The sequence below is a fragment of the Crinia signifera genome, chromosome 1 (assembly GCF_055691185.1).
Source record: "Crinia signifera chromosome 1, ASM5569118v1, whole genome shotgun sequence".
NCBI classification, from domain to species: Eukaryota; Metazoa; Chordata; class Amphibia; order Anura; family Myobatrachidae; genus Crinia; species Crinia signifera.
Genome location: NC_139217.1, coordinates 73370505 through 73384314, shown reverse-complemented (window position 1 = coordinate 73384314; position 13810 = coordinate 73370505). Strand labels below are relative to the sequence as shown.

General features: G+C 46.7%; 1 protein-coding gene across 2 annotated transcripts in view; it reads left to right on the top strand.

The window, feature by feature from the left end:
* The window catches only part of LOC146042532 (uncharacterized), a 386937-nt gene that overhangs the window by 579 nt on the left and 372548 nt on the right, over window positions 1–13810 (top strand). The gene's annotated exons all lie outside the window — the stretch shown is intronic.

Sequence of the window (13810 nt, the reverse complement as noted above, 5' to 3'; positions counted from 1 at the left end):
TTACTCAGATAATCACTGGACTATGTAAAAAGACCCCGCCCGGGGGGATGCCTGTGATAGCTATCACCAGGAACATGGGGAAAGGGAGGTTACAGCTTTCGGGCTATTTCACACTGTCCGGCTCCTGCCGGGCGGCGAAATCCCACACGGCAAAAAGCCGTGCCGCACAATGGGTGAGATTCACTAATAACCCCCGCTGCACATCGCTGGGATTCGCATTGTTAATAATCGCATATGCATTAACATATGCGATTATTAACGCCAAAGCAAAGACCGGCGATGTGCAGCGGATCCCCCCTCCCTCCCTGCACCCAGAGGCTGGTTTCACACACTCCGGCTCCTGCCGAACGGCCAGGAAAACGTGCCACAATCAGTAGTTGTGAATGGACACTATTGTGTCCATTCACACGGGACGGCCACGGCCCGGCCGCACGGCTGCAGCCGGATCTCGCCACTGGAAGGGACGGCTGCCGGGCCGTGGCCATCCCCTCCATGATAAACTAGTGTGTGCGGCACGGCTCCCTGGCCGTGCGAGATTTCACCGTCCGGCAGGAGCCGGAGTGTGTGAAACCAGCCTTAGGCCGGTTTCACACACTCCGGCTCCTGCCGGATGGCGAAATCCCCCACGGCCAGGGAGCCGTGCCACACACATTAGTTGTGAATGGACACTATTGTGTTCATTCACACGGGACGGCCCGGCCGCACGGCTGCATCCGGATCCCGCCACTGGAAGGGACGGCTGCCGGGCTGTGGCCATCCCCTCCATGATAAACTACTGTGTGCGGCACGGCTCCCTGGCCATGTGGGATTTCACCGTCCGGAAGGAGCCGGAGTGTGTGAAACCAGCCTTACCCACTGTGTGGGTGCTCCGTTTCCTCCTCCCTGCACTCAGAAGCTGTGCAGGGAGGAGGAGTTCACTGGTCCGGGCAGCACAGCAGGGGACTGCCCGGACACAGGTGAGGGGGGTGCGGTGCTGATCGGCGGGGGGCGCGGGGGATGCGAAGGGAAGCCCATAGGCTTCCATGGGGTTACGCCATCTAGACCTGGCGTAACCCCCCGCAGCGAAGCCCTGGCGGTGGGGCTTTGCTGCATATAAAAATACGGTAAAAACCCAGAAAACTGGGTTTTTACGTCATTTTCACTTTGGTGATTCTCGCCCACTGTAGTTGTGAATGGACACTATTGTGTCCATTCACACGGGACGGCCACGGCCCGGCCGCCCGGGTGCAGCCGGATCCCGCCACTGGAAGGGACGGCTGCCGGGCTGTGGCCATTGCTAAACTGCTGTGTGCTGCACGGCTTCCTGGCTGTGCGGGTTTTCGCCGCCCGGCAGGAGCGCTCCTCCGGCTCCTCCACACACTCCGGTAAAATCCTGCACGGCCAAGAAGCCGTGCCCTGCACAGTAGTTGTAAATGGACACTATTGTGTCCATTCACACAGGACGGCCATGGCCCGGCCGTCCGGTTGCAGCCGTATCCCGCCACTGGAAGGGACGGCTGCCGGGCTGTGGCCATCCCCTCCATTCTAAACTGATGTGTGCAGCACGGCTTCCTGGCTGTGCGGGTTTTCGCCACCCGGCAGAGCCGGAGTGTGTTAAATAGCCCTGCATCTCCCCCTCCTCCTCTCCCTGGTAACAGCTGTCACGTGAACCCCCCCCCCAGACAGGACACCCCCCACCCCCTTCAGGCCGGACGCTACAAGCTCCGAAATGCAGAGTTTGATGGCCGGTCCGGCATTCCGGGGTCTTGTCTGGGTCCAGTTTTTACCCATACCCGATAATCACTGCTGTAATGCTGGGTACATACTGCACAATGCGGTGGGTGAATCATTTGCTGTGTATGATAAATGGTGCGCCAGCCAATTGGCCCCCAACTGTCATTCAAACATGTGACAGTTAGGAGCTGAACACATGACAAGAGGTAAATTGCTGGAATAATATTTGGTACTTGTTTCCTAGCATGGTGCCACCAACTTTTATCTTATGGCATCGGGTCTATCATATCGGGTCGCATCGCATCGCATGCGACCCGATCGCATGCGATGCGATCAGACCCGATTTTTTATTGTACAGCCACCCTTATGGGTGATTACTATGTTAAATGCACCCCCAGACCTGATTTTTCATTGTACAGCCACCATGATGGGTGCACCCCCATTGTTAACGCCACCCCCACTATCAAGGCCAACCCGAAGCGTGGCGAGCGCAGCGGTACGCGTCCTCCAACCTTTTCATACCCCCACTATCCACGTCATCGTGGAGTTGATTTTATATAGTGTGGCGAGCGGATGCGGATTACTCCACATGTATTACGTGTCCCCTCGCGGGGCTCGCTGCGCTCGACACGCTTCAGGCTCGGTGGCTCGCTTAAGTAATGGTATGCGATAGGACCCGACGGGCGCCGTGTTAGGAAACAAGTACCTAATATTTATCACATGCAATAGATGTTATCGTTCACAACTCGTTGAAATGAGCCCCTTAAGATAAAATGCATGTGGTTGCTCCCTGGGTGTCCCATTGGGCATGCAGCGCACAAAAGAGAAATATGCATTAAATGACCTGTGGGAACACACGGTCATGGGTACCAGGGACGTGCAGTCAGTGGAGGCAGTGCTTCAAATGTAATTTTGTTTCAAATAATACAAAGAATATACCTACGACATGTTCTGTGTATTAAGTATTTTCATTATATTATTTCAGTAATTTGTAACATTTACAATAGTCTTATCTGGTTCACCCCTGGTGCCCTTGATCGCCTGGTGAATATTTTTTTTTTTACCGAGGGGGGGAATTGGTTACTGTTAGTGGCAGGACAGGGAAGCCCAGGAACAGAGCATTTTCTCCCTGAAGGAGATGGTCAGGTAGGCAACCCTGAATAATTCCGAAATCCGGAATAATCCCTTATCCAAAATGCTGGTCCCGAGCATTTCGGATAAGGGATACTCAACCTGTATTACTAATGGCGTGAGGCACCTCATGTATTAACCCCTTCAGTGGTGTTTTTTTTCTTAGGGAGCGCTCCCCACCGGGCAAGTTTTTTTGGGGGGAGCGCTCCCTAAAAAAAAAACCCCTGGGTCCAGGCAGCACTGCTGAAACATCAATCAGCCGCTGCCCGGCAACCCGGCTTGTCATAAGCTGGTGCCACAGGCTGTAATAGAACAGCCGGGAGGGGGAGGAGAGGGAGCCGGGCAGCGCTGAAACAAGCTAAACACAGGGAATCTCGAGAATTTTCCGGGCTTGCCAGTCTGGGCATTAAGGCATAGCCTGGAAAATTCTCGGGATTACAAGTGAAGGGATTAATATGATCTTAGAACGTGGCGCTCATTAAGAGCTGCACTAGTTATAGCATAAAGCTGTGTACACACGGGGGTGATATATTGCTGAGCAATATATTGCTCAGTGTCTCCTGTTCATTAGCGACCAGAGACCAGAGAGGAGACTCTGCCGGGGGGAAGAGGCAGGGAAACAGCTGACCATCAGGAACAAAATTTAGGATATGACCTGAAGTGGCGCACTGCTGCCTGAGAACTGTACTAAACCCTGGTTATCACCCGAATAACCCTCTAAATACAAAACATACAAAACAGTGGGGATTTCCAAGTCTCTGGCGCAATACTTGAATGAAGTGAGTTTGAAGGTCTTTCGTCTTCAGATATTTTCACACTTTTTCAAGAATATTCTCAATTGTGCATAAGAAGAAAAGAACGATCGATGGTTATATACAAATCGGTTTTAAATAAAAGTAGATGATGTGTGGACAATAAATGTAAACATATGGGCGTACCCCCACTCACGGTAAGGCGGGAGATGTACAGACACGTAGCGGTTTCTTTTTATCTCTTTCTCTCTTCTTTCTTCTGTTGTCGGTTTGTCTTCTTTTTGGTGATTGATTTCTCTCCGTGAAGGGTGGAAGTGAAAAGATGGGGGTTAATCAATAGGTCTGTGAATAATATCAAAGACACCCCGTGCAGATCGGATAGAGAGAACAGTGAAGATCGTACCTTACTCACCCAGGGATAGAGCAAGATACGCATATAAAGGTTTCTTTATTAGGATAGATGGCCTTTATAGTACACCAAAGTGGAAGCAAGGAATGTGTGCGTACCGCACTTACGTGGATAGATGGTGAGTATATGCCCGTAGCGTGTTCTTTTCTTGCATGGGACTCTATTCCACCATGGAACAAGGTTTGTCCTCAGATGTAAATATTTTAGGCAAAGAAAATAATAAAATTTGAATATTAGTAACTCTTGTGGACTTTATATATAAGGTGCTTTTTAGAAAATTTCAGTGCAGAAAGGGGTACTGATGGCGTACCGTGACTCACACTTTGATGAGTGGGGAAACACGTATAAAGGTTTCTTTATTGGGATAGGTGACCCTTGCAATATACCGAAGTAGAAGCAAAGAATGTGTGCGTACCGCACTTACGTGGATAGATGGTGAGTATATGCCCGTAGCGTGTTCTTTTCTTGCATGGGACTCTATTTCACCATGGAACCAAGTTTGTCCTCAAGTGTAGGTGTTTTAGGCGAAAAAAGTGATAAAATTTTAAATATTAGTGCATGAAATTTAATTATGACTATTGTATCTAGAGTGCCTTTAGAAAATTTCAGTGCAGAAAGAGGTACTGATGGCGTACCGTGACTCACACTTTGATGTGTGGGGAAACACCCAAAAAGGTTTCTTTTTAGAGGAGATATTCAACTTCACCGCGTGTTACACCCCAAAAGACTCAATAGTAATTATACCCAAGGTTTTATAGGGATCGGTGATATGCGTACCAGAACTTACAAAAATGTAAGTAGTTTACCACCTATAATGGTTTCTTTTAATTCTGAGTGCTTGACCCGTAGGTGGAGCTGGTGTTCCTCCCAACATATGTTTGTAAACCAGAAGAAGGGGGAATTTTTTCTTCATAAAAAATTTTATTTAATCCATAGAAAAAGCAGATAAAATGTCTTCCATCCCAACAATGGAAAGATCACAACAAAGTTCCCAAATATCCACAGTAAAACCAGAAAAAAGGGCAAAAAATATTTTTTGCCCTTTTTTCTGGTTTTACTGTGGATATTTGGGAACTTTGTTGTGATCTTTCCATTGTTGGGATGGAAGACATTTTATCTGCTTTTTCTATGGATTAAATAAAATTTTTTATGAAGAAAAAATTCCCCCTTCTTCTGGTTTACAAACATATGTTGGGAGGAACACCAGCTCCACCTACGGGTCAAGCACTCAGAATTAAAAGAAACCATTATAGGTGGTAAACTACTTACATTTTTGTAAGTTCTGGTACGCATATCACCGATCCCTATAAAACCTTGGGTATAATTACTATTGAGTCTTTTGGGGTGTAACACGCGGTGAAGTTGAATATCTCCTCTAAAAAGAAACCTTTTTGGGTGTTTCCCCACACATCAAAGTGTGAGTCACGGTACGCCATCAGTACCTCTTTCTGCACTGAAATTTTCTAAAGGCACTCTAGATACAATAGTCATAATTAAATTTCATGCACTAATATTTAAAATTTTATCACTTTTTTCGCCTAAAACACCTACACTTGAGGACAAACTTGGTTCCATGGTGAAATAGAGTCCCATGCAAGAAAAGAACACGCTACGGGCATATACTCACCATCTATCCACGTAAGTGCGGTACGCACACATTCTTTGCTTCTACTTCGGTATATTGCAAGGGTCACCTATCCCAATAAAGAAACCTTTATACGTGTTTCCCCACTCATCAAAGTGTGAGTCACGGTACGCCATCAGTACCCCTTTCTGCACTGAAATTTTCTAAAAAGCACCTTATATATAAAGTCCACAAGAGTTACTAATATTCAAATTTTATTATTTTCTTTGCCTAAAATATTTACATCTGAGGACAAACCTTGTTCCATGGTGGAATAGAGTCCCATGCAAGAAAAGAACACGCTACGGGCATATACTCACCATCTATCCACGTAAGTGCGGTACGCACACATTCCTTGCTTCCACTTTGGTGTACTATAAAGGCCATCTATCCTAATAAAGAAACCTTTATATGCGTATCTTGCTCTATCCCTGGGTGAGTAAGGTACGATCTTCACTGTTCTCTCTATCCGATCTGCACGGGGTGTCTTTGATATTATTCACAGACCTATTGATTAACCCCCATCTTTTCACTTCCACCCTTCACGGAGAGAAATCAATCACCAAAAAGAAGACAAACCGACAACAGAAGAAAGAAGAGAGAAAGAGATAAAAAGAAACCGCTACGTGTCTGTACATCTCCCGCCTTACCGTGAGTGGGGGTACGCCCATATGTTTACATTTATTGTCCACACATCATCTCCTTTTATTTAAAACCGATTTGTATATAACCATCGATCGTTCTTTTCTTCTTATGCACAATTGAGAATATTCTTGAAAAAGTGTGAAAATATCTGAAGACGAAAGACCTTCAAACTCACTTCATTCAAGTATTGCGCCAGAGACTTGGAAATCCCCACTGTTTTGTAAGCTGACCATCAGGGGCTGCACACGGGAGCGCGCACCTGGCGATTTATCACCGACAGCACAAACAAATCACTGGCAATATGGTCGCTCAATATTTCCAGCGATATGTGCTGAAATCGCCCCCGTGTGTACACAGCTTGAGTCCCTATGGATAAGGAAAATAAAATAGCAGAGTGTGAGCTTACAATAGAGAATGGAATAAAACTGACCATGTTCAGAATTACCTGGAAAGAATCCAACTGACAGCTTAATGGTGACAGGTATCTTTATTATTGCACATGAGTACAAATATTCTATAGGCTACAGTACAAATATTCCACTCCTCATGAGGAAATAACATTTTCTACCTAACTGGAGTATAATAATCTATGACCTTGTATTACATAATACAATAGAATAGGAGGGAGAATTGGATACTATTACCATAGATAGATTTAAGCTAAACCAGGTGGAAAACAGATTCAAATAAAACTTCTAAAGATACTATTAAGCCTATTATAGAGGGTATATTATTGCGATAATGGTACTTCCTCATATTTGCGGCCACCACTACGACATTTACGTTAGCCGCTACTTAACCGATACCTAAGGATTTTTGGCAGAATGTGGAGAGGATGTGGGGGGCAGCAACGCCACCCTCCTGTGTCCACGCCATCATCCACTACCCTTAGTAAAGTTGTGGCGAGCGAACGATGAGTACGTAAGTTCCGTAGCGTAAGCAGTGGCCACAAAGTTGAGGAAGTACCAAGATGAGCATTGGGTCGACATGGGTCAAGGTCGACATGGGTCTAGGTCGACGCAAGCATTAGGTTGCCATGGGCAAGGTCAACAGTCAAAAGCTTGACATGGTTTTTTTTCACAGTTTTATGAGCCGACATGTGGCGACAGGCGGTATTTCATGCCCTACCATCCACTAGGGTGTGCCATGCGAAGTGACACAGTGCTACGCTTCAGTGTCCATTTCTACTGTGTCAAAATTCGGGTAAAAAACCTAATGCTTGTGTCGACCTAATGACCTGTTGACCTAGACCCATATCGACCTTTCTGCATATCGACCTAATGGTGTCGACCATTCTCTTGTAGACCTAATGATTTATACCCGAACAAATATATTTAAGTTTATTCTAAATTGTAAAATTAATGAATTTCACTTAGGACTCTTTTATCATCCCTTAATGTTTGTTTCATTTTTGGTTTATCATTTTTGTATTTTATTCTGTGCACCACCAATGACCATACAAGTAAGGCTGTTTTTTGTATTTATCAATTTACTGCACTATAACTGAAACTAACGGCTGTATAAAAAGTAAAACAAATACACAGTAATTAAGCGCAACATTTAAGTACCACCATTTACTACCAGGTATTCTCAATCTAGGCCCTCAAGGCATACAAACATTCTAGGTTTTAGTGCTATCCAGGCTTAAGAACAGTTGATTTCATTTGTACAGTTCTTCAGTTATTTTGATTTAACTGAGCTGCACCCTGTATCTCACTAAAACCTGTACTGTTAAGGTGCGTACACACGGGGCGATATTTTGGCCAGCGATATATCGCTCAATGTCTTCTTTTCATCGGCGACCAGAGATGGTCGCCGATGAAAAGAAACCTCTGCTGGCGGAGCCGCAGAGGTAATCAGCATGTCGCAGGATTAGAACGGGGCTGAAAACGGGAGCGCACACCCGGCTATTTATCGCCGGGGCACACTCACATCACTGGCAATGTGGTCGCAGGCGACCATATTGCCAGCGATATCAGCACATATCGCTGCCGTGTGTACACGGCTTTATACCCATGTTGTACTGCCACAAAAACCCTGGTTATTGCAATGACAACCCAGCTCGTTGTTTAGTGGAAAAGGGTTAATCCATGTCCAGGGCCCTAGAAAGCCAACCTGGCTAGCTTGCATGGTTGGTCCCTAGAAGTACCTGAATTATGGGGCAAAGTGACTGTTACATTTTTTAACATGGGCATCTACAGACGCTCCATGTTACATGCTCCGTGCTCCATGTTACATACAGGCAACTGCCTCCATTTCAAACCCCCACTATCCACGCCAGCCCGAAGCATGGCGAACGGATTCGTTACGCTTCCTCCCGACCTGTTCATACCCCCAGTATCCACGTCGGCGTGGAGTTGATTTTATAAAGTGTGGCGAGCTCGAAGCGTGGCAAGCGCATCGAGCCCCGCGAGGTGACGCGGATTGCTTCACATGTATTCTGTGTCCCCTCGCGGGGCTCGCTGCGCTCGCCACGCTTCGGGCTCGGTGACTCGCTGCTCTCACCACACTATAAAATCAGCTCCACGCCGACGTGGATAGTGGGGGTATGAACAGGTCGGGAGGACGCGTAAATCGTCCCCTCGCGGAGCTCGCCACGCTTCGAGCTGGTGTGGATAGTGGGGGTGTTTCAGGAACACATTCACACCTGTCATGTCAGGCAGGTTAAAATAGTCAACTAACTACGTAAGCTCCGGCTGGCCGCAAACGGGCAGGAACACGACGCTGATACTAACAGGGACGCCTGACTGACTACTTGTGTAGTTTCATGGCGGCAGCTTAAGCTATGCTACGTAACTGCCGCCGTGAAACTATACACAAGTACCAATTCCATAGACATACAGAAATTTGAGCAAGAACGTCATAACATATACACCGCATGTAATATGTACAACATAAACATATTCGATAGCGTGAAGAAGGTGACAAATGCTGATTGTGATTTTATTAAGTTAACACCAGTATAGATTCCCAGATAAGCAGGCGGAAGTATAAGTGGGAAGCAGAGAAGTATACAGGGGAAATTATACAGAATCTATAGGAGGTGAAAATTTCTCATTGGCGGAGGTCGCAAGGAGAGGATTTAGGAAAAAATTTAGAGCCCTCTCCATCTGTGACATATTTGTGCCAGTAGGACCAGTGCACAAGTGGGGAAGAGGCTAAATATGAGTACGTTCTATATTCTATTTCCATAATGTAGCTGTAATCCCTGGTTAAAATGCCTGTATTAAAATCTCATATCCTATGTTAAATGACAGTAAATATATGAACTAAATGTAATGTATGTGTATTTAAAAAAAAAAGTGTATGTATTTTGGTGTGTTGGTGATACTGTACATGTCGCAGTTCATTAATGGCAGTGGACTTGTTTGCTGGAGGCTACATATGTACATTTCACAGAGGTTGCAATTCTGACAGTTGAAGAGAGGGCGTAGTGATATACAGCTGGTAGTGATTTGCCCTGTCAGATGAGGAGGGGCAGAGTGAATTGAAAGAGAAAAGGGGAGAAGTGCAGTATGAGGTACCTGTGAGGACTCTATGAAAAGCCCCATGCTTCATAGGGAGAGCTGTGAGGTCCCTGGGCCAGATGCACTAAGCTTCAAAAGTGATACAATGGAGAGTGATAAACAGCCAGCCAATCAGCTCATGCCTGTCATTTTTCAAACACAGTATGTGACATGGCAGGTAGGAGCTGATTGGCTGGCTGTTTATCACTCTCCATTGTATCACTTTTGAAGCTTAGAGAATCTGGCCCCCTGTGAGAGACAGAGACCTGTACCCTCACTAGGAGAAAGGTGAGGCATTCCTGTGTGCCTGCAGATGGAGCTAAACTCAGCTTGTTAGTTGGCTCAGAGTAGGAGGGGTTGGGATCAATTGGTCTACAGCATGATGGTCGACATGGGAAAAGGTCGACATGGGTCTAGGTCAACATGGTTCTAGGTCGAAAGGTCATTAATTCGACAATGTCTAGGTCGACAGTCAAAAGGTCGACATGGGGGTTTTCACTGTTTTTTTACCTGGATGTCAACACAGTCGACATGGACACAGTTTAAAATGCACTGCATCGCTTGCAATGCGTCGAACACGGTGCCTCGCTACGCTCGGCACACTATTTTAATCTCCCACCGCGCCCTAGTGGATGGTAGGACATCAAATACCCCATCTCAACCTTTTTACTATAGACCTAAACACTGTTGAACTAACGACTTGTCGAACTAATGACCTTTCGACCTAAAACCATGTTGACCTTTTCCCATGTCGACCTAATGACTGTCCACCATCATGCTGTAGACCAAATTACCTCATCCCAGTAGGAGATGGAGGAGCCAGGGTAAAGTAGCCAGCCCTTAACATAAGAACTCATTGGAGGATGCTGGATAGAGATGGAATAAGAGTGTTACCCCTAGAGAATGGAGAGGCAGTGTTCAGCCCCTTTGGTGTTACATAGACTGAGGGCCAGATGTACTAAGCTTGAAAAGTGATAAAAAGGAGAGTGATAAACCACCAGCCAATCAGCTTGCAGCTGCCATGTCACAGGCTGTGTTTGAAAAATAACAGGTAGGAGCTGATTGGTTGGTGGTTTATCACACTCCTTTCTGGGCTTAGTACATCTCGCCCTGAGGGAGGAGTAGTGGAAGATGTCCTTTAGCCGCAGCAGCGCAAGTGAAGGAGCAGAACACATGCAGTCAGTCAGTCTGCCTCAAGATGGAGAGGCCTGCACAAACATTACCATACACTCACTACAGGTAAATAGCACCTGTACTAAGGTGTCTAAGTTGAGCAGTGTATACAGAGACTTTTATTACCAGAATGAACTTGGCCATCACCTGTGATATTTGGAAAGCCTTATCTAATGGATGTTGTTGCTTATATTCACCACATGTTACATACAGAGGGCGGGATGTACTAACATCCGCAGCCCTCTAACGCTCCCCTTCGCCGGGTACCGCATTGTTAATAATCGCATATGCTCTAACATATGCAATTATTAACACAAGGGACAGCTCTTGCGATGTGTCTGAGACCCGGTAGTCCGTCTGCGCATTCGCAGAGTGCCAGAGCCGGCCGCAGGGCATGCCGTCACAGAACCGCAGGGATCTGTGACGGATCCCTCATGCAACGCTGAGGTAAGAAGCCCATAGACTTCTGCAGGGAATCGCCAGCTTTTGAGGTGACACTGCGGAGGGGGGTTAGAGAATACAGAAATGTGGTAAAAACCCTGATAACGAGGTTTTTACCGCATTTCTGATTTAGAGCATCCCGCCCAGAGACTCTACAACAGGCCTGGCCAACCTGTGGCACTCCAGATGTTGACAAACTACAAATCCCATCATGCCTTGCCACAGTTTTGCTATAAGGGAGTGTTAAAACTGTGGCAAGGCATGCTGGGATTTGTAGTTTCACAACATCTGGAGAGCCACAGGTTGGCCTGTCCTGCTCTACAAGATCACACCTGCAGGCTGTTTAATTAACAGAAAGAATGCCGGATAGAGGACAATCAAGCAGGGAAGTTATTACAGATAGTTGTAAGATATAAACCCACTGACTGCAATAGCCACTTCATTACAGTGAGGAATAATATTTATCTTTCAATAGTCCTGGTGACACATTGGGAGCCAGGCACCTATGCTAAAAGCTTTGAGAGGTTGGCTCCTCCCTCTGCATCCCAGACTCCTCAGTTCGTTTTAGGTGCCCACCGGAGTGGGTGCTATGCTGAAAGGGCTGCGGGGCAGCCAGAAGATTTAGAGATAGTTAGGTGTTTTTAATTTTTTAATTTTACACTTACTCAGGTAGGAAACAGTGTGAGGATTCTATCAGAATACTCACACTGTCAGCGCAGCAGGGGCTGACAGAAGCGAGTCCTGTCAGCTCCCTGTGCACAGAGAGACACTGTCTGGTCTCTCTGTGCAGTGCTTTTCAGCCTCTTTTTGAGAGGCTGCCTGGGCCCTGGAGCGTCCCTGAACCGGCTCCTCGCAGGGGGGGGGGGGAATCATGGGGGACGGGCGCTCCGTGATGGCGGCGGCTATTTTACATGGGGCTTGCAAGCTGAATTCTCTTCAGAGATAGCAGCTTGCGACAGGGCCTGCGGGCAAATCCAAGTGGTCCCAGAACGGAGGGGAGACACTTGGGTTGAGAGAATTTACATACTGGGAGCGGCTACAGGGGGGCAGTTTGGCGTCAAAATGCCGCGGACCCCACTGTAGCAGGGACAAATGGTCTCTTCCTTCTCTCTGCTTGGTGCCGTTTTGAGAGATGCTGGCTGCGGAGCTGAAACGCTGTATCCTGCAGAGGGTTTGATTCTCCTGGGCATCACCATTCCCACTATCCGGAGGAAGTGTCCGGAGGCTGCAGACAGGTAAGTACTGGCTATACATTGACTTAGTGCTATTCGCCTGTCATTTTGCACTGTGTGGTTTTTTAATCATGACAGAAAGGCAGTCTGCAGTCTTGGGGGAGGGAGCCCTTAACAGATTGAGCGCGTGCAGAGTTTGTGCACTAGCATTAACCCCTGAACAGATGACTCAAGGGGATATGTGCCCTGTTTGCACAGCTGTGAGACCCATGGGTGCTACAACTCAGAGGGTAGAGCAGACAGAACCAGCGTGGGCTACGGCTCTTGGCAGGTCAGTTACTGCTTTAGTGCAGTTGTTAGATAAGCAGAAGGATGAAATGGTTAAATCTCCTAGACCTATGTCATCCTCTCAACAATCTTCTGGTTCTTTTCCATTAACACAGGGTGAACCAGTTTTGGTGCAAGTGATGATGGATACAGCTAAGGGTATTAGCAGATTTAATGCACTTCTGGATAAGTTTGATAAGGATTCAGATGTTGCTTCTAAACATTCTCACTCCTCTCTCCCGGCATTGGAAGATTCTGGGGAGTGCGGTTATGATGTACCCTGGGAGCAGGGTGATGATGACTCTTCTGACCGTGGTGTGGAGGACTTAAGCTTAAAGCTTGTTTTACAGCTAAGATTATCTAAGATGATAACAAAACTCCTGCTAAAGGGGTGTTTAAAAGACAGCGCAGAGAGGCTGTTACTTTTCCGTCAGATGAAGGTTTGCAAGACCTGTTGGAGGGGACTTGGAAAACGCCCGATAAGATGCCTAAGAGATTTTTGAACCTTTACCCTATGCCAGAGGAACATGTAAAGCTTTGGGAAAAGGTTCCTTTGGTTGACACACTGGTAGCCAGATTGTCGAAAGCTACAGTACTTCCCGTTCAAGGGGGTGCTGCGTTTAAGGACCCTGTTGAGAAAAAGTTTGAAGGGAATCTTAAAGCAATTTTTGAAGGTGTGGGATTTACCATTAGACCTATTATTGCTTCTGCATGGGTTTCAAAGGCCATGATTGTATGGGCAAATGCCATGTGTGCAATGGTACATTCAAACCCAGGTGTCTTAATTCTAGCTGAAAAATTAAAGGCTGCGATAGAGTATAATTTAGAGGCTGGAGAAGAGGCACTCAAAATGGCTTCCAGAGTTTCTGCGTTCTCTGTTAATGCTAGGAGGGTTCTGTGGCTCAAGGCATGGGAGG